Source organism: Galleria mellonella, unplaced genomic scaffold (genome assembly GCF_026898425.1).
Source record: "Galleria mellonella isolate WM207_F2 unplaced genomic scaffold, CSIRO_AGI_GalMel_v1 utg171, whole genome shotgun sequence".
Taxonomy (NCBI): Eukaryota; Metazoa; Arthropoda; class Insecta; order Lepidoptera; family Pyralidae; genus Galleria; species Galleria mellonella.
Genome location: NW_026442014.1, coordinates 2,644,812 through 2,671,018, shown reverse-complemented (window position 1 = coordinate 2,671,018; position 26,207 = coordinate 2,644,812). Strand labels below are relative to the sequence as shown.

The window sequence follows — 26,207 nt, the reverse complement described above, 5'->3', positions numbered from 1 at the left end:
GCTGGTGACGATGATGTCGAAAATTGGTTTACCATTACGACGAACTACGTAACAATTCCAATTTTGCTCTCATTTTAATTTTGTTTCATGGTTGATCGAGTCTCGTGTACGGTTAGCATAAAAATCAGTATTATCTTTAAATAAATATTTCATTTTTTAAAACATATGTTCTTTTTTTAGCGATGTCTAAACAGTTGTTGAAAACAACAAATACAGCAAGAATAGTCCATAAAAGTCCCGTGATGCATATATATAACTATAGACAAATATTTAACTGTAAAAAGTAATTAGTAACTCTCGACTCTGAATATGTCTCTGTACTCAGAAGCCTAACTTCTCATAAATATTGTCAACTAAAATTATAATAACTGTACTACTTAATACTTTACACATTTTTTTATTATTCATTACCAAGCTGTCTTTTGCAGCTGTGGTCGGAGCGTATTTTATGAAATATCTCCCGTTTCGTCTCTTGCATTAAATAAATTCTATAATATTAATCGTATATTATATACTATATACAGCCCATAAAGTATTGTCAGAAGTCTATGGATGTGAGACGAAGGAGAGCTTAGACTCATTCCTTTTATTTAAAATTTTACTGACCAATAAAATATGGTACAAAAGACGAAATTATCGTATAAATATTAACTTTCTTTTTTTACTTTTTGAGCATTTCAGAGACATTCGATAGTAATTTGCCATGCACTCAATAAGAAAGGCCTATATCCATCAGTAAACATTGAATAATGAAGAAATAAATAATCAAGACCAGGAAAATAAATTTAAATAATATATTTTAGTCGTGTTATGCTAACTGTACTCTTTTACTATGGCTTTGGTACCTGTATTATTACCCAGTTTCTGTATACACTAACGAATTGGATACAATTATTATATTTACTCGTATATTGCAAATGAAACAAAAAGCTTGTATGTACAGAAAAAAATAATTTATTGTTCGGAATTGTTTTAATTTATATAGTAGCATTGTTTGACTTACCTATCGTGTGGTCTCGGCATAGAATAGGCCACCCCTTCCTATTCCGTGAGTATCATAAAAGGTGACTAAAGGAACTTAATTGTCGAGGGATGGGCAGCAGCGTCCCTCTTAAAACATCACTAAAAGCCTACTGCGGTTGCCAACCCAACTGCCAAGCGTGGCAACTATTGTTTTTTTATACAACTTGGAATGGCAAACAAGCTAACAGCCCACCTGATGGGAAGCGGTAACCGTCGCCTATAGACATGAGCAGTACCATGGACATAACAGAGTATACTGTTTCGCCCATGATACCCCCCATGCGTTGCCATTCCTGAGGACTCGGATGTTATTCCTTTGTACCCTGTAAATTTACGCCATATCCCACCCTTCAAACCAAAACACAGCCATGCAAACATAACTGCTTTACGGTAGAAATACGAATGGGGCAAAGGTAACCAAGCAAACGACTTTTGTACAAAGTATCCCTCTGGTAAAACTAACTACTAACTGGCAAAGCTCCACTCCTGGGGAAGGCTTATGTTCAGCAGTGGACAGTTAACGTCTGATATGATGACGATGATTGTTTAAATGTTGTTATATATTATATTTCATCAAAAACATAAATGTGAAACAAGAGCCAAGTCCAATATTATGAATATGCGTCGTTACGACTCCGCCAAAGCAATAACTGAGATCTATATGGTTGCCAAGTTCTTTGTAGGAAATCTTAAAATTTACAAATCACAAGAAAAAGAATTTATATAACAATTTCTTGTTTCTTGATACTACTACCATGTTTGCTGCTTAATAGGTATTATAAATTCTTAATTTTTAACAGAAAATTATTTACACAATGCATTTATTTCACTTGGGATATAATTGAAGCTCAATATTTGACTTGGTTAGTTTTTACCAACAAATCAAATGTTTAAAAAGCTATGTAGGTATTATATAATATCAACGCAAACCGTATGAGTACAGTACAAACAAGATGTATAATGATTTGCGTCAAATATAATAAATATTATACATAAAAATTGATTTTAATAATGTAAATATGTATTGTATGCTCTGGTTTAAAAGATACAACAGTTTTTTATGATCGTAATAAAAAAAAATCTGGTAGGTGACAATAGGAATTAAAACAATATTTATCGAATTAGTTTAGCTTAGTAACCAAATATCTGAAGTCTATGAACTATGACGATATTAAAAACATGCTCATGTTAATGATATAAATAAATACCGTTCATATACACACATACATACATACACAAATATAGACACAAACACACACACACACACACACACACACACACACACACACACACACACACACACACACACACACACACACACACACACACACACACACACACACATACGCACACACACACACACACACGCACACACACACACACACACACACACACACACACACACACACACACACACACGCACGCACGCACGCACTCACACACACACACACACACACACGCACGCACACACACACGCACACGCACACGTACACTCGTACGCCCATACAGACACCCGCACGCCCGAATGTCCAACAGTGTGCACCATTTTTTACGAATTTATTAGGGGTAAGATTTAAATAAAAATATTATTTACATATAAATTAGTAGGTAAACAATTATCAGTACTACTAGAAAGTATATGTTAATCACTGTATGCATGTATATGGTAATACGAATCCTCTTTACTATAAGACTGTCTCAGCCCAGTGTTGGGATCAATGATAAATTCTGTACTTATACAAACATAGTTAAATAACTACATCTTTATCTTATCTAGCTATTATAAATATGAAGGTTTGGGAGGGAGAAAATTTTGTTGCTAACAAAAACAAATATTTTGTTTGAAATCGGCTTACGGCTCCTAAAAACATCTCTGGACACCTTTCCCAGAATTGTAAAGACAAATTTAAACTCGTTAATTAGTTTACGCAGAATGATTCGAAAACGTAAATGAAGTAAGTTTTTTTTATGCTACTTTGTATGGGAAACGTGCTGACTCGTCTGTTTTTTTTAATGGGTGATAATGGAATGGTACCCCCGTCCGCACTGTTGGTATACACCGGCGGGGCACCAGTGAGAGATGATCGGTGAGGATGAAGCAGGTCAGTTAGCCCATCGTGACGAATTCAACAAGAATTGTTCACGATGGTTTTCAGGGGGAACCACGTGGAGGTCTACCTGATAGGGTATATTGCTAGCAATGAATTCATTAGATCCCATTACTAACAATCCCATTCCCCCCTGACCCGTCTGTTAGAAAGCTGTAACAGTCACCTACAGATGTGAGCATTATTTCACAGAATACACTGTATTTCTTATAGTATCTCTCGTGTGTTATTTTTTTTTTTTTATTGAATGATGAACGATGCAAAATATGGTGGAGTAGGCCACCCCTTCCTTTCCTGTGTCGTAAGAAACGACTAAGGAAGGACGAGGGATGGACAGCAGCATCCCTATTAAAACATATCCAAAAACCTAACTGCGGTTGCCAATCCACATGTCAAGCGTGGCAACATTTTTTTTTATACAACTTAGAATGACAAATAAGCTGACTGCCCACCTGATGGAAAGCGGTAACCGTCGCCTATAGACATGAGCAGAACTCTGGACATAACAGAGTTTACTGTTTCGCCCATAATACCCCCCATGCGATGCCATTCCTGAGGACTCAGGTGTTATTCCTCTGTACCCAGTAAATTCACGCCATATCCTACCCTTCAAACTGAAACACAGCCATGCAAACACAACTGCTTCACGGTTGAAACACGAATGGGACAGAGGTATTCAAGCAAACGACTTTTGTACAAAGTCTCCCTCTGACAAACTACTGGTAAAACCCTCCTAGGGTGAGGCTTATGTTCAGCAGTGGACTGTTAAGAGCTGGTATGACGGTGATATGATGATGATGGTATGGGTAACGGTATACAATAACGGGGCACCAATGGTGGATGGAACGACAAGGATGTAGTGAAATCAAATGTGGCTGGTTCGTTAGGAGTTAACCACGATCGGTTGAGATGGTCACAATCTGTCTATCGAGGAATGATAGCTTTAGGGAGGGAGGCGAGGAGAGTCAGTCAATCTAGGTAAAATGCTAGAAAAAAGGACTAGCAATCCCTTCCCTTAAAAAAAATATTCAAATTTATATTTGAGCCAAAACTCGTTTTAAATAAAAGGAACCTGCCAAATCTCGATTAGAGCTAGTAGCAGCTACTTATCAAGATCACTCAGTGTCTCAGTGCTCTCCGGTATCCAGGACAAGGATCCGAGATCTCTCCTTAAGATGACAGATAATGTCCTTATTTATAATCGCCGTTATTTTGGAAAAATAAGAGTTTATTCTGAAAAATACTAGTCGTAACGGTTCACAATTTTATGTATGTTAGCAATGTCAAAAACACGCCAAAATTTTGTTAGTCAAAAGAGACGTTTGAAATTGATATATATTTTTATAAACAAAACGTAGCGCGCTTAGGTAGCGCGCCATTTTTAAATGTAACAAGTTTCTGGTGTCCTTTTACTTGGCATTGTACAACAAGAATTGTTACTACATGGCAGTTAAAATATGTAATAAATTACCCACAGAACATAAAGATCTGACAGACAAAAAATTTTACGAAAAACTTTACAATTGGCTTATTGAGGAATGTTTTATTCACTTGAAGACTATTTTAAAGCAAAATTTTAGAAACAAATTCCAAATAAAATATTTTCAAGCTACACGTTTGAATGCAGAATCTTTTCTGTGACATTAAAAATTTCTAATGTATTAACCTGTATTCGAGTAAATAAAGTTATCATTTATTCATTCACGCGCACAATAAAAACTGACTATTTTTGTCAAAGCATTTGTATTAGTAAGATATTCTATCTAATAATAATTTAAACATATATAATATAAAACTATATGTATATTACAACCTTTGGGTAAAGAAAAAGGCAGTAGCTGTTTAACGCAATAAGTATATACAGTAAAAAAAACGCTCGTATATATATATATATATATTAGAGCCTATAGTCAGCTAAGTAGATACTTGCCCACCAAATTGTTTGTTTGAAAATTAAAGAATATTTTTTTGCTCAATTCTCGTTTCTCCTTCGTTTAAAGAAGCTTGCGAAAAATTGCCCTGTCACCGAAATTTATTAAAAAATATGAAAGTGAAAAATAATTATTCTTAAGATTTGAACGTCGAGCGGAAACTGACCCTTTGTGCTGATGAAATAATGGAATAATATTTCAATTTATTACAGATCTTATTTCCTTTAAATGTGGCTTAATTCCTCTCAACATTTCTGAATTGTCAAATTTCTAACAATCGTTAATGAGAAAGACAAGTAAGTCGGTCAATCAATATTTCTCGGTTACACGGATAGAGTCACGGGCATAATTAATGAAAAAATAAGTACCTGAATACTTTACAATGTTTTTTTATTCATTTTTTTTGTGTGGTGCAAGTGGTGCACTCTTAAAGAATAATATAAAACTATATGTATATTACAACGTTTGGGTAAAGAAAAAGGCAGTAGCTGTTTAACGCAATAAGCATATACAATAAAAAAACGCTCGTGTTAAATAAATATATGCAAATAATTATATGAATTCCAATTATAGATTGTTCTTTTTAAATTTATTTTACAATCTTAGATTATATAGATAGAATATCTCTATACAAACGCTTCGCCAAATACACGTCAACAATTTTATCCATTTGTGCGTAAATCCGGATACCAGTATTATTACTAAGTACATTAGGGAAATTTATTTATTTATTAATCAAGGTACACCGACAGTACAAGTATAATACATTTAAAAAAACTATACAAACTTAGATCTGAATGCAAGGAATTGTCGTACTGTATCCAATATTTAAATAACGAAGCTTGGCGACCAAGATTGGACAAGTAGTTGGAAGATAAAAAATATCAATCTTCTTTTGAGGTAATCTATACGGGACCTTTAACTTGACATTTTAACAAATTTTGTATATTTTTACATTAATTATATAAATTTATATGGAATGGTTAAATTGAAAAATAAAAACGATATAAAATATTTTTTTTTTTGTAAAACAGCAGCTGCAACATCGGAGAATAAGGTACATACGCTGCCAGCTTTTAAAAAAAGAGTAACTTCTTTTTTTTAAAGTTGCGATGTCGTATCAGTTTGGAAATACCGCTGCTGGCAATTTGCTGACAATTCCAAAGCGTAATTGTGCGTGCATTTACGAATATATTTGAAAAACATGATAACCAGAGCATAATTCATTCATCATAATTCATAATAATACTTAATTAAATCATCCTTTAATTGAGTATTTAAACATGTTTTTACATATAATAAGAATAATGCTACAAAATAACCTCCAAATATAAGTAAATACTCGTAGATTACGAAATCTGTAAGATGACTGACTAAGGAATTAAGAATACTATTTATCACTAGACGGACCATTCCTTTTCATTCCAAAGATGTGCGTATAACCACTGCATGACAAGGAAAACTCGCAAGAAAATCTTATAAAAAAAGTCTAGCGAACGTGATTGTAGTAGACTTTGACCCCTTTTTAGAGGTGGCTCAGGCCTCGTAGGTAATGGGATTTTAATAAATTGGTAAAAAAAGAAACTTTTTTAAATGCAGGCTTCCTTTGTATCATTTTGTTACGTGACCGAGAGAGTTAATAGGTAATTCAAAATGATAAATTGTTCTTATCTATTTACAGAGACTGCAACATAACTTATTAAATAAAGCAAACAAATTAAAGTATTCATGTTTCTTGACTTATTCAGTTTATTGTTTCATCGCAAAATTGAAGAAAAGTTTACAAGTTCTGGCCGGAATAGCAATTAATGGCGTCATTTAGTTAAAAGGCCCTCGGCCGACGACGCCTTTCCTTTTAAAATCATTTTAAAAGTATTCCTTTTCGCCGCGTCCTTCTAATGTTACATGGTCGCCAAAGATTCGTTTCCGGCCTCAAGAGTATATGAGTGATTGCTTTTCCTTTATTTTTTTAGGTAGAAACGTAACGTATTAACCATGTTACATAAACCATCATTATGTAACAAGGTTTCACGACTTTTGCACAAAGTCTTCCTCAAGTAAAATGGAATAGTAACCCCACCTGCGCTATCTGTATATGCTGGCGAAGCACCAGTGAGGGATGATAGATGAATGACAAGGCAGATCAGTCAACCCATTGTGATAAAATGAATACACCTGGATGCAGCACGATGGTTTCCAGGGAGACCACAAGGAGGTCAACTTAACAGGGTATATACACCAATGGGACTAGTAGTCCACATTACTGACCCCTTTCCCATGAACTGAAATGTTACGTCTGTTATACTAATATATCCTATCCTTCTTTGCTGTATGGTCCCGACATGGAATGAGCCACCCTTTCTTTTTCCATGGTTGTCGTAGGAGACAACTAAGGGAACTTAATAGGTCAAGGGATAGGCAGCAGCGTCCCTTAAAACATCACCAAAATTTCGTTTTTATTGCTTTTATTGGGACCCTACATATATTTTTTCCATATTTAGGAATACTCTTATATACAGATATCGTTTACTTACAATTTTATTATATAAATATAGATTAATAATTTACTGAAAGGAAAGTTTCGCTCGCTGGAAAAAATACAAGTTTCCAATGAGAAACTTCACTTCGCACTTCACGCCATTGTCGCTTGAGGGCCCTTGAAACTCACTCCATAACAATACCTCCTACACAATACACCTTGATACTGTTATTCTATATATAGGTTTTTTTTTAATACTAGCTTTGGTGCGTAACTTCGTATGCGTGGATTTTGGGAATAAATAACCAGTAACCATGCCATAAAATGAATAAGTATAAAAATAAAATTAGTGTGAAATAATTAATCTATTTGTATAACTGTATTGATTGTATGTATTAATCATATAAACTTAGAAAGTGGTTACGCTTCAAACTCTTTTCTCCTACATTCTTCACGACTATGGAACGCGCTTCCTGATGCCATTAAGACACTACCGACTAAACCGTCTTTCAAAAAAAAAAAACGTTCACGCTCACTTTTTTACTTTATCCAAGCACTAAGTACTTTATATTAGTCTCAATTTCGTGTATAATATAGTATATGTCATATATATGTAAGTATATTTGTTATTCATATATATTTATTCGTTTATATATGTAATTTTAGTATTTATGCATATTAATAATTACTAGTACCGCATTCGAGTATTCTGACACTTCCCTATGGTTGACTGGGAGAGAATGTTTTCAGCAATAAGTCCGCCATGTACACATATTTGTACTAGTGAATAAATAAATAAATATAATTAAAAAAGAAAAACAATTTCAATTATATTGACTGTAAATGAACTGTAATTTTATTTTATAATTTTTGTAATGTTATTATGTAGTATCTATCCTATACAATATATTTTGTGTTTTGGGTAAATAAATAAATAGAGGTATCATCATCATCATCATCATCGTTATATTGGCCGTTATTTGTCCACTGCTGAACATAGGCCTCCTCCTTAGACGGCCATAATGAACAGGACTTTTTCTTATGGCAGTTTACCATTGGGGAATTTTTCCAGTAGTTTCTATGTTGGAAGGTGGATTGGCACATCGCATTGGTTTTATGTAATGTTTTAAGAGGGCGCTACTGCCCATCCCTCGACTGTTATATTCCTTTAGACCTTATTACGATACCCACAGGAAAGGAAGAGGTGACCAACTATGCAGGGACTACACGGCAGATATAGAGGTATTTTTTTTTACAACACAGGGGGCAAACGAACATGCGGCTCACCTGATGGTAAGTGACTACCGCCGCCCATGATCACCCACAAGGTTTTGTCATATCGGTTTGGAAATACTACTGCTGGAAGTTGATTCCAAAGAATGGTTGTGCGTGGAAGAAAGTGCCTTGAAAAACGCACGTTGGTAGATCGCCACGCGTCCAGATGATTGGGATGAAACTTTAGTTTGTTGCGGGTTGTACGGTGGTGAAAATCAGCAGTATATATATATATATATATATATATATATATATATATATATATATATATATATATATATATATAATTCTTATATTAATTTGATCACGATTTAAAATATTGTTTTTTTTTTGTGGACCAAAATCACTTGTTTTTATTCGTCTGTTTATTTGTGTAAACCCTTTACTTGCCTTCCGAATGTACAGGTTACAATATCCTTACTTTGGTTCGTATATCTCAGAAGGGAAAGGCGGCAAATTAGTGTATATTAGCATAAAGTTTCTACACCGCAGCTTTGCGGTCATGAAATTTGAAACGGACCTTCGTTTGGGGTACGTACAAATGTGTTAATCCTAACTAATACTGTGATAACGTTAATGAATTTAGCTATTCATCCGTTGTTTGTAATCGGCTCGTTTTAACCAACTTTAGAAAAGAGGAATGTTCGCAATTCGCCTGGTTTATCATTGACCAGTTGTATCCCACAGTTTTCCCCCATTTATTTGGCTGTGTTTCGATTTGAAGGGTGGGATATAGCGTGAATTTACTGGGTACAAAGGAATAACATCTGAGTCCTCAGGAATGGCAACGAATGGGGGGTGTCATGGGCGAAACAGTATACTCTGTTATGTCCATGGCATTGCTCATGTCTATAGGCGACGGTTACCACTTTCCATCAGGTGGGCCGTCAGCTTATTTGCCATTCTATGTTGTATAAAAAAAAATATGACAAAATAAAGATTAATAAAAATCAAAATTAATAATAGATAATAACCGGTAAAGTTGTCCTCGACACCGTTTATCACAATTTCGTTTCAAATATTACATAAATAATCAAAACATTGAAAAAACAATGAAAAGTGTGTGAGTCTTTTAGAAATTTGTTTTTTAAAACTACTGAGATGTTCATTAATATTAGCAACATCATTAAACTCACCAGAGGGAGACTTTGTACAAAAGTCGATTGCTTGGGTACCTCTGTCCCATTTATGTTTCTACCGTGAAGCAGTTGTGTTTGCATGGCTGTGTTTCGGTTTGAAGGGTGGGATATGGCGTGAATTTACTGAGTACAGAGGATTAACACCTGAGTCCTCAGGAATGGCAACGCATGGGGGGTTTCATGGGCGAAACAGTATACTCTGTTATGTCCATGGTACTGCTCATGTCTATAAGCGACGGTTACCACTTTTCATCAGGTGGGCCGTCAGCTTGTTTGCTATTCTAAGTTGCATAAAAAAAAACGCGTTATACCTACGAATTCACAAGTCTATACAAGGGTTACCGTTTACCCGAGTTCGTATGACAAAAGTTAGTAGTTACCTGCCTATATTAGTAAGTACATAAAGTCTTCTGTGTATTAAGTTAGATTATAACCTACTTGTGTACCAAATTTCATTCAAATCCGTTCAGTAGTTTTTGCGTGAAAGAATTACAAACATTCATCCATTGTTATAAATTTTGGCATTTATAATATTAATAGTATGTATGTTGCGCAATATATTTTCAACTATAAAAAAATATATATTAGAATTACCGAACCAATTTGGATTAAAATTGAACACAGACATGATTTTAGAGTTTCGTCGGCTATCCGGATCTTAAGTCACGTACCGTCCACCCACTCAATGCTAAGGATCAAAGGGGAGTCGGAAAGTTAGCTTCTATTACAGGAAATACGTAGTAAAGGAAATAAGGAGTAAAAAATACTGCCAGTGATTTATCACTAAAAGAAGGTATATGCAAAAACTACTAAAAGAACTCCTCAACATGCACGTGAGACCTCTAGTGTTGCAAGAGTCCATAGGCTACAATAACCGTTTCCCATTGGACGGGCTGTATGCTTGTTTACCACCTTCGTAGTATAAAAAAAAAATACGGCATATAATAAAATCTCTGAGTATTCTAGGATCTACATACTCATTTTACAAAAACTAACTAAATTTTATCTGTATACAAAAACAACTAGGATTTTTTTAATCTAATTAAATTTAATATTAAATCAGTACTTGATTCAGCACATAAAATACTTTTTAACTGATTTCAAAAGAAAGAAATATTTATTTAATAGTGTGTTTTTTAAATCTGAATTCGCCATTTTTTTTGCGAAATTTAGTTTTTTTTTATCGTTAAGAAAGATTTTGTTTTATTATTAAACGAGCAGACTGTACACCTAATGGGAAGCTGATACCTTCGCCCATGAATAATGGCATTATGAGGAAAGTAGCTTCTGTGTTGCCATCCTTTTAAATAATAGTAGACACTTTTTTGACAAGCCTCTTCCCCTTACTAATCTATGGGAAAGAAAAAAAATATACAATGTAGTTATTATATATATAATATAAGTAATCCAAACTAGTATAAACAAGAGTCTGTTAAATAAAACAGATAATAAATTCCCCTACCCCAGATATATAACAATATAAAAAAAAGATTTATTTTACCGTCCAAAACATATAAAATTCGGTAAATACTTTTAAAATGCCGGACGTTGAATTTAATTCAGTTTTCACACGTTTTCCATACATTTTACTTTACGCTTCATTTGCATTTTTTCATCACATTTGTTTGATGGACTTTGAATGTTTTCGTCCTTATCACGAATGTACACGCATTTTTCAAAGCATTTATAAAACTTGGGATTGTTGGGTGTTTCTTTTTAGGTTAACAACACAGACGTATAAATGAACAGATGGTAGATAAAGTGCTTTATTTATACAAAAATAAAACGCGCCATGTTTTTTAAGCGACTAATTGATAAGAATTTTTAATTACTTTTTTTTGTGGCAACACTGCATGATTACGTAATTAATTTTCTCAATTCAATCTGTAACTGACAGGCTTAGATTATATTGATGGAGTGTCTCCATGCAAATGCTTCTAGGAAATCAGGACAACTTTTGTCATACAATTTAGTGTGATTGCGTGCGTATTTCGAGTGATTCCTTTATAACTTCTAATTTATTTTATCGTATAATTTTTGCACTTTTATAATGCACAAAAACACATTTTATTTATTAAATAATTAAATATAGATACGACAAGGTACATTGTGTGCGTAAGTATATAAAACACTAATATAAATATGAGTATATTATTATTATTGTCAAATTAGCTGACAAAAAGTTGACTTGTTTTCCATGCTTTATCTGTCTGCATATTGCTGTCGTTATCCAAAGGTATGCGATTTTGCGTTCTAAATTCAAATATATATATATATATATGCATGAGTAGGGATATATATTTATATTTTTACATGTATCACATTTCCATATTTATAATTAACAGAATTTTTCATCGTGCCTCCGATCAAATTGTTTATAATTACTCCTCTCTATCTAAAGGTTGCCTGGAAGAGATCGCATTTAGCGAAAAAGTCGCCTATTGTGATTATTTTCTGTAATTGTTTATATTTATAATAAGTTTACTATTGTAATCTTTTGGAGGAAATAATAAAAAGTATCTATCTATCTATTTTCTATACATATATAGTCATAAATAGAATAATAGATACAGAAATTTTAGAAAACAATAGCGATATGAGAATGGAATATGCACTGCAAGAATTGGCATCCCGTAACCCGTATCAAATAGCAAGGACGAGATGCTGCATATTGTTACATCTAAAACAAAAAAAAAAATTGATAGTATATGTATCGAAATATTTTTATCTTAATCTTCACACTACAAAAACTTAAACAGAGAACTACATAGGTATAACAGGTATATATATATATATATATATATATATATATATATATATATATATATATATATATATATATATATATATATATATATATATATATATATATATATATATATATATATATATATATATATATATATATATATTATAATAGGTGATAATGGAATGGCAACCCCACCCGTGCTATCGGTGTACACCGGCGGGGCACCAGTGAAGGATGATAGGTGAGGATGAAACTGGTAAGTTAGCCCATTGTGACGAATTCAACAAGAATTGTTCATGATGGTTTCCAGGGAGAACCAACCGGAGGTCGACCCGATGCTAGCAATGATGCTGTCAAACTCCATTGCTAACAACCCCTTTCCCCCCTAACAGGTATATATTAGTATTAAATACCAAATATACATTGAAAATTATTTACAATACTCGTATCGCTAGCTTTCAATGAATACAACTGGGGTAGGATTGGAAAATAGCAGCTAGTTTAGCCGGTTAAATGCAGACTGTAGTTATTTGTACTCGTATGTTAAGCTAAGCGGCTGAACACGGATACGCCGCGCTAGTAACATCCGCAGTTAACATACATCCGGTTCATTGAAATGTTTGGTTATGTAGCCATTAAAATATTCTATAATATTGGAAACACATTCTTGCTGCATTAATGCATTATAGATCCCAACGAGGTAATTAAAATGTGATTTATAATACAACAGAATATGTATTTGCATGATAATATTATTTGGTAGTTAATAAGTTAATAAAACAGTTATTGTTATTAACTGTGATTAATTTTTAATATATATATATATATATATATATATATATATATATATATATATATATATATATATATATATATATATACTACCAGAGGGAGACTTTGTATAAAAGTCGATTGTTTGGGTACCTCTGTCCCATTCATGTTTGAACCGTGAAGCAGTTGAGTTTGCAAGGCTGTGTTTCGGTTTTAAGGGTGGGATATGGCGTGAATTTACTGGGTACAGAGGAATAACACCTGACTCCTCAGGAATGGCAACGCATGGGGGGTGTCATGGGCGAAACAGTATACTCTGTTATGCCCGTGGTACTGCTCATGTCTATAGGCGACGGTTACCATTTTCCACCAGGTGGACCGTCAGCTTGTTTGCCATTCTAACTAGCATAAAAAAAGCTAGATTTTGAGATGGAAAATTAGGTCTTCTTGATTTTTAACTGCTGTTTGTCGACACCATTAAGATTGCTTTACTCCACTGCAGTCTCGACTCGATGTGTGTTGTGTGGGACATTTCACAACAAGTAAATTAATCAATCAATACATATAATTAAATTGTAAATGGTTGCTGTCTGTACATGGAAGATATATAAGAAAAACTATTAGAGAGGGGCTTTATGAACGTAATAGAACCCAGAGCAATTATTTTTAAAATATTTGTCTGTTTGTCTGTACGTTTGTTCACGCTAATCTCAGAAACGGCTTAACCGATTTATTCAATTCAACATCTCATTCAACATATTATTTTATTGACTTTTCTACTTTTAGTAGAGAGCAAAACCTTAAATAATAAGTAGTTAACAAGCAGTAAACAATTAAAATTTTTAAGAATATGAGAAATAATGATCTGAAGTACATAATAATAATAATAAAGAATAGTCGTAAGAGGCGACTAAGGGAGCTTATGGTGGAGGGATGGGTAGCAGCGTCCTTCTTAAAACGTCTATGAAAACCTAACTGCCGTTGCCAATCCGCCTGCCAAGCGTAGCAACTACTGGCAAATCCCCTTATGGGGAATGCTTATGTTCAGCAGTGAAATAATAAATAAATAAAAAATAGAACACAGTTATACACTTGGCTTAAGCCTGTGTATATCTGTGAAACCGGTTTAAGCCGAGATATTCTAAATTTAAAAATAATAATAATAATTTTTATTTAGGATTTTTATTACCTTATTACTTTAAGCAATCTTTTTCTTTTTGTGCACATTGTCTTTACTCTTTATCTATTATTATGCAAATCAAGAGCTTGCATAAAATGAGTCCATGCACTACATTCGTGCGTTTTATTACTTGCAGGAGCTCGTCCAGAGCAAAGTGCTTTTAGTATTAAATCCTCATCCTTAAAGTTGTTGGGAATTCATTTTGATGTACTTACTCAAAAACTCCTTACTTCTTCCATACTAATATTATGAGTGAAACTATGTTTATTTGTTTGCTATTTCATAGTAGCTCATGGGCGAAATAGTATACTCTGTTATGTCCATAGTACTGCTCATGTCTATAGGCGACGGTTACCATTTTACATCAGGTGAGTCTTGTTTGCCATTCTTAGTTGTAAAAAAAAAACTCATATAGTATGTATATATTTTTTATATTTAAAAGGTGGCAAAGAATCATACAGCCCGTCTAAAAGTAAGTGGTCACTGTAGCCTACACGCGTGCAACTCTAGCAGTATCACATGCGTGTTGCCAACCCTGAAAAAACCTTAATATATCTTTTTTGAAAAACCCTATACTGTAGTCTCTAGGGAAAACCTCGACAGGATGCTCGTTCCACAGCCTGAGCGTTCGTGGGGGAAAATTTCTCTGAAACAACTGTACGTGACCATTTTTTTTTTTTTAATGATCAATGGCCATTATATTGATTACTTTGGATAAATGCCCATGTCCTTATTCATCTCAAATAGTACATGTGCCAAACTTCGTGACGATTGTTTAAACCGTTAAAGCTCCAAAGAAAGTAATTTTGACTTTGCCTTTTAAAATTTTAGTAAGGAGTAATAAAGATTGTATTATAAAATTTGTACAAATGGCGAATTTAATGCCATATAATTATTTCTATCTATAATTATCTATTGCTTACCTATCTTACTTATATATTGTAATTTAAGATTACCTATCCATTTATCTATATCTACAAACTATCCAGTATCACAAATATGTCAACATTTATTTATTAATTTATTAACTCTTTGTTGCACTATACCTATATTACGCTTCTAAAGTAAAGCAATCTCTTCCAGACAATCTTATGTGAACGAGAAAAGATTGACGTTTGGTTGACTTAACTTGACACAATTTTTTTTTTAAATCAAAACAAAACGCGCCATTTCTTCAATGTTGCAAGTAATTGGATAAAAAAAAATTTTCGGAACAAATTGATTTTTTAAATTTGAATTTGGAATTATTTCTTCCGATATTATATTTTATATATGTTCGTATTGGTTACAAATATATATAAAAATATAAAATGACCATTTTCAATGATAAAACAATAATAAAACATAGAATTAAATAAAGATAAACATAATTTCGTATCATTATGCACTCTTTATTTTCTTTCAAATATATTCCTAAGAAACATATCATTTTTATTTTTCAACTTAACCTTCGAATAGTAATTTCTCCCATATACTAAATAGTAGGTAAGTATACATAATGGTAACCCTTTTCAAGCACAAATAGACAAAATAGTTGACCTGTTTTCGATGAAGCATATAGATGGAGACACACTATCTATATAATCTAAAATTACAACATACAACATACGATCAATATCTCAATCTCATACTTACAATGCAGTGTCAACTCGTTGTACGTGCGATGCGGATGTTAAACTGACGAGCAAACCCTTCAGTTCCGACCGATACGTCAACCACATCCGCACTCACTTGCACAGGACACGTCACTGCATTGTTCATATACAATACATGAATGAAATTTGATCATTTGTTTTGTTTATCCTTACTATTATAATCAATATTATTACGGGATCAGCATGGTGCTGATATTATATATCCCCATGCTGCTATATCCTTATAGGATAAAAGCCTCTAAATAAAAAAGATAAAAAAAACATTATTATGTGGCTTAACTAATCACTATGAAATTTGGTATACATGTACTAGAAAAAGATATAGATTTTTTTACAACACAGGGGGCAAACGAGTATGCGGCTCACCTGATGGTAAGTGACTACCGACGCCCATAATCACCCACAACACCAACGGCATTGCATTATGAAATAACAAGCAAACAAACACACTTTCACAACTTAAAAAAGAGGCGAAAGTATTACCTAAATTAAAAAAAAAAATATGCCAATTCCAATGGAAAGAATATTTTGATAAGCGTTCAAAAACAAAAGGTATTTGGTATAAGACAATTCAATGTGAGCCTCTTCTGATACCTTGATTTTTACATAGTAAATTAAATAGAAGTAAAATTAAGTTAATTTTAAGAATCAGATCTGGTCACTATCCATCAAAAAAGTTTGCATATTTAATGAAAAAAGAAAATCCACCAAATTACATTGTCTGTGGAAAAGTTGAAGATGTGCAGCACCTATTGATGGAATGTGATAGGAACCGAAGGGAAAGGGAAACATTGTTAAAAACATTTAATATTAATAATTTTGATATGGGTATTGTTCAGAGTATAATGCATGCTCCTACTACCAAAATTGCTTTATGCTTAAGTGAATTAGTAAGTCGTATTGTTTAATTATAATTATAATAGTAGATAACTTGTTTAGATTTTATGGGATTAACATGTTAAAAAACAAAAAACCCAATTTAAGCATAGATTAAAAAAAAAGAAGTACGCATAAGATATACTACTGAATAAAAAACACGAATATTTTTTTTTGTAACTAAAAGAAAAAGAACGTAAAATTCATATTATGTATATAAAAAACAAAGTTATTAGAAAAAAATGTAACAAAATTAATATCAACCAACACGGGAGTGAAATATTTTTAAAAGGAATTCTCTATAAAAAAAGAACTTCCAGCCGGGGAATTAAAAAGATTTTTTTATTTCGTCTAAAAATAAGTTACTTACATGACAATTTAAAAGCGTTCATATCCGAGTGAAATGAACGGTTCATTTGAAACGTAAATGTAAATGTATTTGTCACTGTGTTTTCGGTAAACGCTACTTCCTAACACCTGATTATTTAATCAATAAGGTTTAACGCTGGAAGAAACATTGGCAGTAGCGATGCACAAATCCGAATGATTTTGTTATTCGAATGATTAGTAATTAGTAATTTTATAATTCGACTTCTAAATTTAAAATATACTAAGTTTCATATTTGAATGAGTCTACTTTGTTCCAATTAGTAACTAATTAGAATAAACTCCTTTTCCTATATCTACTACTACCAAATCCGTTCCCTGTATTCACTCTTACCTTAACAATAGGTGATAATAAGGAACAACCAAAAAAGCAATCAACTACATTCCATTTCCAATGTACACATTATTCATTACTAAAAAATTTACTTCCTACTTTAATTATAACTGTCGAGAATTGGGAATTTTTACTAAATATCAATTGGCAACACTCTCACCTATTAAAAAAAAGAACTTCCAGCGATCGTATCAATTCGGCTATGTTCGTACCAACTCGTACATTAACAACTACTAACGAATGAAATTAATAATCGAATGATAATAGTAATTGAATAAAATGAGTACTCTCATTTATAAAATAAGTAATCAAATGATTTGAAAATCATTCGAATGAGTTACTCAGTCGAATAATTAGTAGGCAGGTTAGTAAAGTCGCGCATCGTTAATTGGCAGTCTGCATTGTTAGTTAATTATCAAAAGCAAGTGATTTGTCAATGTTTATGAACATTCATTTAAAAAGTTTATACATTATTCATAGACAAAGTTAGACACATGAAGTTATCAAAACTGCTTTTATCGTAAATAAAAAAAAAAAAAACTTATTAGTATTCAGTTTTTGCAAATATGAAAATATTATCAGTAATAACAACTTTCCGAACCCTGCAGTAGAAAAAAGTTAAAAAAAAATGACAATTTAAAGTCACTTCAAATAAAGGTGTTTTGTATTTGAATTTGGCAGACAGATTGGCAACTGCAGTTAGGCTTTGGTGACGTTTTGAGAGGGACACTGCTGTCCATCCCTCCACTATTAAGTTCTCTTAGTCACCTCTTACGACATCCACGGGAAAAGTAGGCGTGGTCCATTCTATGCCGGGACCACACGGCAATGTACTCTAATATATATTTATTAGAGGCTCGTTCCGGCGTCACACGGATGAACACTTTTACATTTTAAAAAGTGGCCATTAAGGCTGCACACGCGACGAAAGCTTAAAAATGGAGTAACTTCTCCCGTTTTCCCAACATTTCCCTTCATTGCTCTGCTCTTATTGATCGTAGCGTAATGAAAAGTATACTATAACCTGCCCAGGAGTATGAAGAATAATTGTACCAACTTTCGTTAAAATCCGTCGAGTAGTTTTTGTTTCTATAACGAACATACAGACAGACAGTAGTAGTTTTTGGCATCAGTATCGATCACTAATCACCCCTTGATGGTTATTTTGGAAATATATTTCATGTACAGAATTGACTTCTCTACAGATTTATTATAAGTATAGATATAGATAATTGGTTCATATTTTCTCTAACACAAAGGTATACTTACCATTTTTTTATACTACTTAGAATAGCAAATAAGCTGATGGTCCACCTGATGGAAAGTGGTAACCGTCGCCTATAGACATGTGAAGTATTATGGTCATAACAGAGTATACTGTTTCGCCTATGATACCCCCCATGCTTTGCCATTCCTGAAGACTTAGGTGTTATTCCTCCGTACCCTGTAAATTCACTGTCATATCCCGCCCTTAAAACCGAAACACAGCCATACAAACATAACTACTTCACAGTAGAAACATGAATGGGATAGAGGTGCCCAAGCAAACTTTTGTACGAAGTGTTCCTCTAGTAAATTATCATAATTGTCTGTATTATATGCGTTAGTACGTTTCATATCTACGTAGTGTAAGTAAATGGGTCGCACTAGCATTATACTTCGTTCGGCGCCACACTTCCTACTATAAACAGCTTCGAATGCCAAAACTAAGAAAATTAACTGTTCTATGTATCTAGATGGTTTATGTGAACAAAATTTTTCAGTAATAAATGTTTTCCAACAGACATTTGTCACAAATCTTACGCAGTGGTCCCAGTATTTTCGTGTTAGCTTAGCAATAAAGTTTTCTGCTCTCGATCAAGACTTTTTTGGCATAAATCTTTTTATGTTTAATGTAAAGGATAGCAGAATATTTCTACGTTTAGATTATCTACAGAGTGGAATAAAATTTATTGGCATCCTTTTAAGGATAGATTTGTACGAGTGAAATTGAACATTTTTTCCTTAATAAACATCTGTTGGAAAAAGATAAAAAATATTGAGCCTCTCATTCTAACATGGCCCTTTAGTGTAGTCGACAATGTATTCGAAATGGTTTGACTATTTTTTTATAATTTTGTGTATTGTTTATATGTATTTATTTCTTATAAAAATATTGTAATATCTATATCTATTTTTGGTGGCATTTTTTTCATAATACTTTTTTTTATAAAAAAATATTTAACAATTTCATTAATGTTCTCATTTGAGGAACCTCGCAATTCCTAGATTGTTCTCCATCGATTACCACTTCTAGATACTATAACTGACACAATTTCATCAAGTTTAAACAGGTTCATGCTAAAACTTAATTAAAAAAAAATTTATCACAATCGATTTAAAGTCAACAAATTAAAAATTGAATTTAGTGCCACTTTTTTAAGTAAGATAAGATCACTTAGATTTATAATGGACACATTTGGGGGGAGGGAAGAAGGGATTATTAGTAATGGAGACTAATAACCCCATTGCTAGTAATATACCCAATCAGGTCGACGTCCGCATGGTTCCCCCTGGAAACTATCATGGTTAATTCCTGGTGAATTCATCACAATGGGCTGAGTGACCTGCTTTCATCTTCACCTACCATCCCTCACTAATGTCCTGGCGGCGTATACCGTTAGTGCGGATAGGGTTCCATTTTATTAACATCCATTAAAAAAAATTGACCTATTTATAATCACTTTCTAGTTGCTCACCTACTTCATCATCATCATCATACCAGTCTAACCGTCCACTGCTGAATACAAGCCTTCCCCTTGAGGGGTTACTTACATAATTTGTATTAAATTGATACGCTGAACAAAACTGAAACCTTATTTATCTGAAGCCACGTTTCCACTATCTTATGTATCCGTGTGATTTAGCATTTGTACTTCTATTTATTATCACGTATTTCACTCTATTAATCCCGAACTATAGTCTGCTTAATAATGTTACATGAATACATAATCGTACCACTAGTGTCCTTAATGTTACCTCCCACGAATTAAGTACAATTCATACTACAATATATCACATGAGGTACAATCATTTATTATTTCTACGCAGATAATGTGAGCAATGTGACATAGCATTTATGTGGCCCCTTAAATAATGGTATGAATACGTAAAAATACCAGAGAAATAGAATTCTTGTAACAGTTTTAACCGACTTCAAAATGAAGGGAGTTCGATATTCGAATATAATGTTTTTGCAAATATAAAATGTGATATCTTTCATAATTCTACCTAGATATCAGCTTAAACCCTTCGACTCAGTGCAACGACGAACTTTGAGAATTGTCGATGATCCCAGATTGAACCCTTAAGTCTTAGGAGAGATTTCGCCTCACTCTGCATATTCTACCGCTTGGACAACGGATCGTGCTCAGAAGAACTGTGTAATATGATACCCACAATCATTTTCTACCATCGTACGGTTCGCCATCGACAGAGAGTTCACCCTCATACCTTACAACCTAGATGGTCGCGTACAACGCGTTTTCAGAGATGTTGTCTCCCACGAACACTCAGGTTATGGAATGAGCTCCCTACCGAGGTTTTCCCAAGAGACTACAGCATGGAGTTCTTCAAAAGGGGTTTAAAAAGTTTCTTCAGGATCGGTAACGCACGCCTAATACCGCGCGTAATACGGTAACTGCTTACCATCAGATGAGCCATTTGTTTGACATCTCAGTGGTATAAAAAATCCTAATTTAAGACTTCACTGTATAAAAAACAGTTATAAACAAACAAACACAAACAATATATATGTAGAACAGTAAAAGAGACGTGAATCTGTTGTACAAAGTTTTCTATTTCAGTAAAATATCTTCATTAACGTAGTGTTTTTACAGTTTACTGGAGACACTTAATTTTTCGCGGTATCGTCATGCCGCGCACGTCCACTGTATCGCTGCGGAATATTTTACTCTTCAATCGTGACGGTGAAGTGGTATTATCTCGTGGCGTGCTTCGAAAAATTATAAAAACACCGAATTCAAAGATAAACATTATATCTATAATCTTTTTCAATAGAAATTAATGAAAAGTTGGAAAAATTATCACATAAATACTCTATAAATTAAATTATTAACAAATCCAAACATTCTAGGTATGAAATTTCCTCTGTCCCATTCGTATTACAACCGTGAAGCAGTTGTGTTTGCATGGCTGTGTTTCGGTTTGAAGGGTGGGATATGGCGTGAATTTACTGGGTACAGAGGAATAACACCTGAGTCCTCAGGAATGGCAACGCATGGGGGGTATCATCGGCGAAACAGTATAGTCTGTTATATCCATGGTACTGCTCATGTCTATAGGCGACGGTTACCACTTTCCATCAGGTGGGCCGTCAGCTTGTATGCCATTCTAAGTTGTATAAAAAAAATTCTTGGTATGAAAATTATTGCTACATTTAATTTATTATCACTTAGTGAAATTATCACTTTTATTCACTGTGATACCATTAAAAGTTATTTTCGCTTAATTTCGCCCTTATTTATTATAGAAAGTGAAATATGAATTATTATTTTATGTTAAGAGCAAGTGAATAGAGACTGAAGCGATCTGATAAAGTCTCTATTCGTTTGCTCTCTGCGCTCCTGTCGACCAACCGCTGCGACTTCACTGCTAACCGAGCGCAACCGATGATTTACGAATAAATACGAACGCAGGTACTATTTACGATTTTACTTTAGACTGATTTGTAGCAATATATACGAAGCTTCTTTCATTCAAACTGGGTAAAGATGTTGCATCTCTGTGCATCTTTTACCGAATTTATCATGGGGAGTGTTCTGAGGAATTGTTCTGAACTGATTGTCACCATCGTCTAACCCGACATAAACTAAAATTTCATCTCAATCATCTGGACTAGTGGCGGTATTTCACCGTGCGCTTTTTAAGGCACTTTCCTCCACGTACAACCACTCTTTAGAATCAATTTCCAGCAGCAGTATTTCCGAACTGATACGACACAATAACCTTCAAGAAAAGAACATATTCCTTTTTAAAAGGCCGGCACACCTGCAATGCAATTGGTGTTGTGGCTGGTTATGGTCGGCAGTAGTCTCTTACCATCAGGTGAGTCGCATGCTCGGTTGCCCCTTGCGTTTGTAAAAAAAAAAGCGACGGCACTGCAGTGAAGTATTATTTTGCGTAGCATATGATATTTCAATAGTTACATGTAAAATATTTCAAGTCAGAAAATATTTAATTAAATATTTTTATTTGTTCTACTTTAACTATTGAACATCAACAGACTAGGGTTGGGTGAACTATTCTTTTCTTTACTTTTTTATTTGTTAATTTGTACTGCTAACAAAACTGATAATAGATAACATAGTATTTTGTGGAACAAAATCTTACTTACATGATTACTTACTTACTAAATTTACTTTGTTTATACTGTCATTCCATCAGATAAAAGACATTAGGGTAGTTAGAGACTAAACGTAATCTTCCAATCTGTACTGATCCCGCGTGATGAATTAGAAGCACTGGACTGATTGTGATTCGTTAAAGTGTAAAAGAGATGTTGTTTTAGTGGAAAGTTTTAGGAAAGTAGTCAATATACGCCTAAACGATAAGACTATCCTGTTATAATTTTAACCATCTTTAGAAGGATCAATTCAATTAATTTCTCTCTATTTTTCTATGTTACACACATAACTCTCTTCTGAATAAGATTGCTTTCAACAATAAGACCGCCTTATTGTACTCACACAAGTGTACTTGTTGTATCAATTAGTTATGTTCTTTTATTTTCTATATCGTATGCAAATAAATATCCTATTAGTAAAAATTATTAATTAGATCTATCATGTTGTTGTTGTTCTTCTTTTCTTTAATGGTAGTCGGTCGTTATTTTTACAATCATTTCTGCCAACTTTATGTAAAAAAAGGTTCACATTAGAGATGAAAATGATATCCAAATGACTAGTCTAATTTTCGGCTTTTTAGTATTAAAAATGACAATTTCGAGATATAGTTTCATCGCCATTTTTGCAATGAGGGCCAATATCTATGAATTCTTGAAAATCAACAATTACCAGCCGCCATCACAATCCACAAAGAAACTGCCATCATATTGTTCTAACAAGGGGAAGGCTTATATTTAGCAGTGGCCAGTTTAAGGCTGATATGATGATAATGATGTTTATCTATGTCTAGACTGTGATACAATTTACATATTTACTTCATAAGCTCGTTTTACATAAAATTGTCAGTCACAGAGCAAGTAATCGTTACGTCACCATCCTTACAATAATCAGCTGACGTAACCATTAAGATGTATTAATGCATATTAATAGTGTTGTACAACTCTTTATACATCGATGTCGATAGGTATCATAAAAGATCTAACTATTTCAAAGTGTTAAATTTTCCAATTCAATGAACTGGTTGCATAGATTTCATACAAACTTTTTTTGTTCAAAGTGACGCGTGTCCGGTATTACTTAGTTTCTTTTCGTTTTATAGAGATGATATCGTATGACGATTATGGTATGGATGGAACATTTTTTAAAAAGTTGTGAGAAAACTCCAATTTTCGTCGAACAAAAGCCAAACCATCTACATTGTTCGCGATTCGTATTCACTTGACAAATTAAATATCGCTATTTGTAATCGACCAACCGTTCACGGATCTCGTAAGGATGTCATTAAGATGAACTGAAAAGATTTATTACGCCATAAGGAACGGCACTTTATGAGGTTTCTTTTAATTAATCGTTTGAAGTTGAACCGTAAGTATTAGGAATTGAACACTCCTTTGGTGACGTAACATGTGGCGCTTATGACGTTATTTCATTGTATAACATTTTAACATTTTCGACCGACTTCAAAAAAGAGGAAGTTCTCACTTCGTATTTGTTGTCTATTTTCCTTTTTAATTTGTTTTTTTTTTTTTACTTGTATGTTATTCAATACTTTCGACAATTCTAAACCAACATTTATTGTTTTCGTCAAAAAATAATTCTTTCATCTTTACTTTCCTTTATCAATTACATTTAAATCCATTTAGATATTTAAGCGTGATTGAGTAAGAAACAGCAGAAGCTTTCATATTTATTGATAAATAAATAAATTTATGTAATTAAGTTGACGTGTCGGACCAGGCATAGAATGGGCGAACCCTTACTTTCCCGTGGGTGTCGTAAGAGGCGACTAAGGGAACGTATGGTCAAGGGATGGGCAGTAGTATCCCATTTTAAACATCACCAAAGCCTAACTGCGGTCGCCAATGGCAAACGTGGCAGCTATTGGCAAAATCTCCCTAGGGGGAGGCTTATGTTTAGCTGTGGACAGTTAAAGATTGATATGATGATGATGAATGTATTAAATATATGTATTATTCTTTAAAGGGAACAAATAAGAGAGAGTAACACATATATATCTACATTGTATTATAATAAATTTTACATATATATATATATATATATATATATATATATATATATATATATATATATATATATATATATATATATATATATATACTAGCTGACTTGGTAAACGTTGTTTTACCATATACATTATTTCGAGAACTATACATGAAAATATATCGTACTACAATTATTATATTCGATTGTCATCTTGCAACCCTATTGCGGCATATAAAAATTACGATTAAACAACAGGGGTTGATCGTAAAAGCACGAAAATTTCAATTTGTATGTATTTTTCAATGTTAAATCATAATAAAATAAAAGTAAAAATATTTTACCAAAAAATAAAAAAAAATATTTAGGGGTGGGTCACCCCTATCATTGAGGGATATGAAAATAGATGTTGGCCGATTCTCAGACCTACCCAATATGCACACAAAATTTCATAAAAATCGGTAAAGCCGTTTCGGAGGAATTTGGTAACAAACACCGCAACACGAGAATTTAAATATTTGATATATATAATAAAAGTCGGATGAAAAACTACTCAGATACAAGGGAAACAATAGAATCAGACAAAGCAAAGTGTCTAAAATATTACTATACTACGGATTCTAAATAAAAACGTAGTATCATCAGTATTAATAAAAATTTATCATGAAAATATCATGCCCAAGTACATTATTCCATATGGCATTAAACTCGCCACTTGTACAAAGTTTTATTGTACAATAAAGAATAAATAAATAAATAAAATTATTCGTCAAACACACAGTAGTGCCGTGTGCATCTACTGTCACGTGACACAAGACTTACCACGTGACTAAACAACAAAACACGTGAAACGGGCAAGCGATAATTGCCTTTAGTGAGGTTAATTGGGGAAAT

At 33.2% G+C, this 26,207-nt stretch overlaps 1 protein-coding gene across 1 annotated transcript in view; it reads right to left on the bottom strand.

Annotated features, from left to right (window-relative positions):
- LOC113518064 (galanin receptor type 3) overlaps window positions 1-26,207 on the bottom strand; it is an 86,114-nt gene that overhangs the window by 52,360 nt on the left and 7,547 nt on the right. The window lies entirely within an intron of this gene.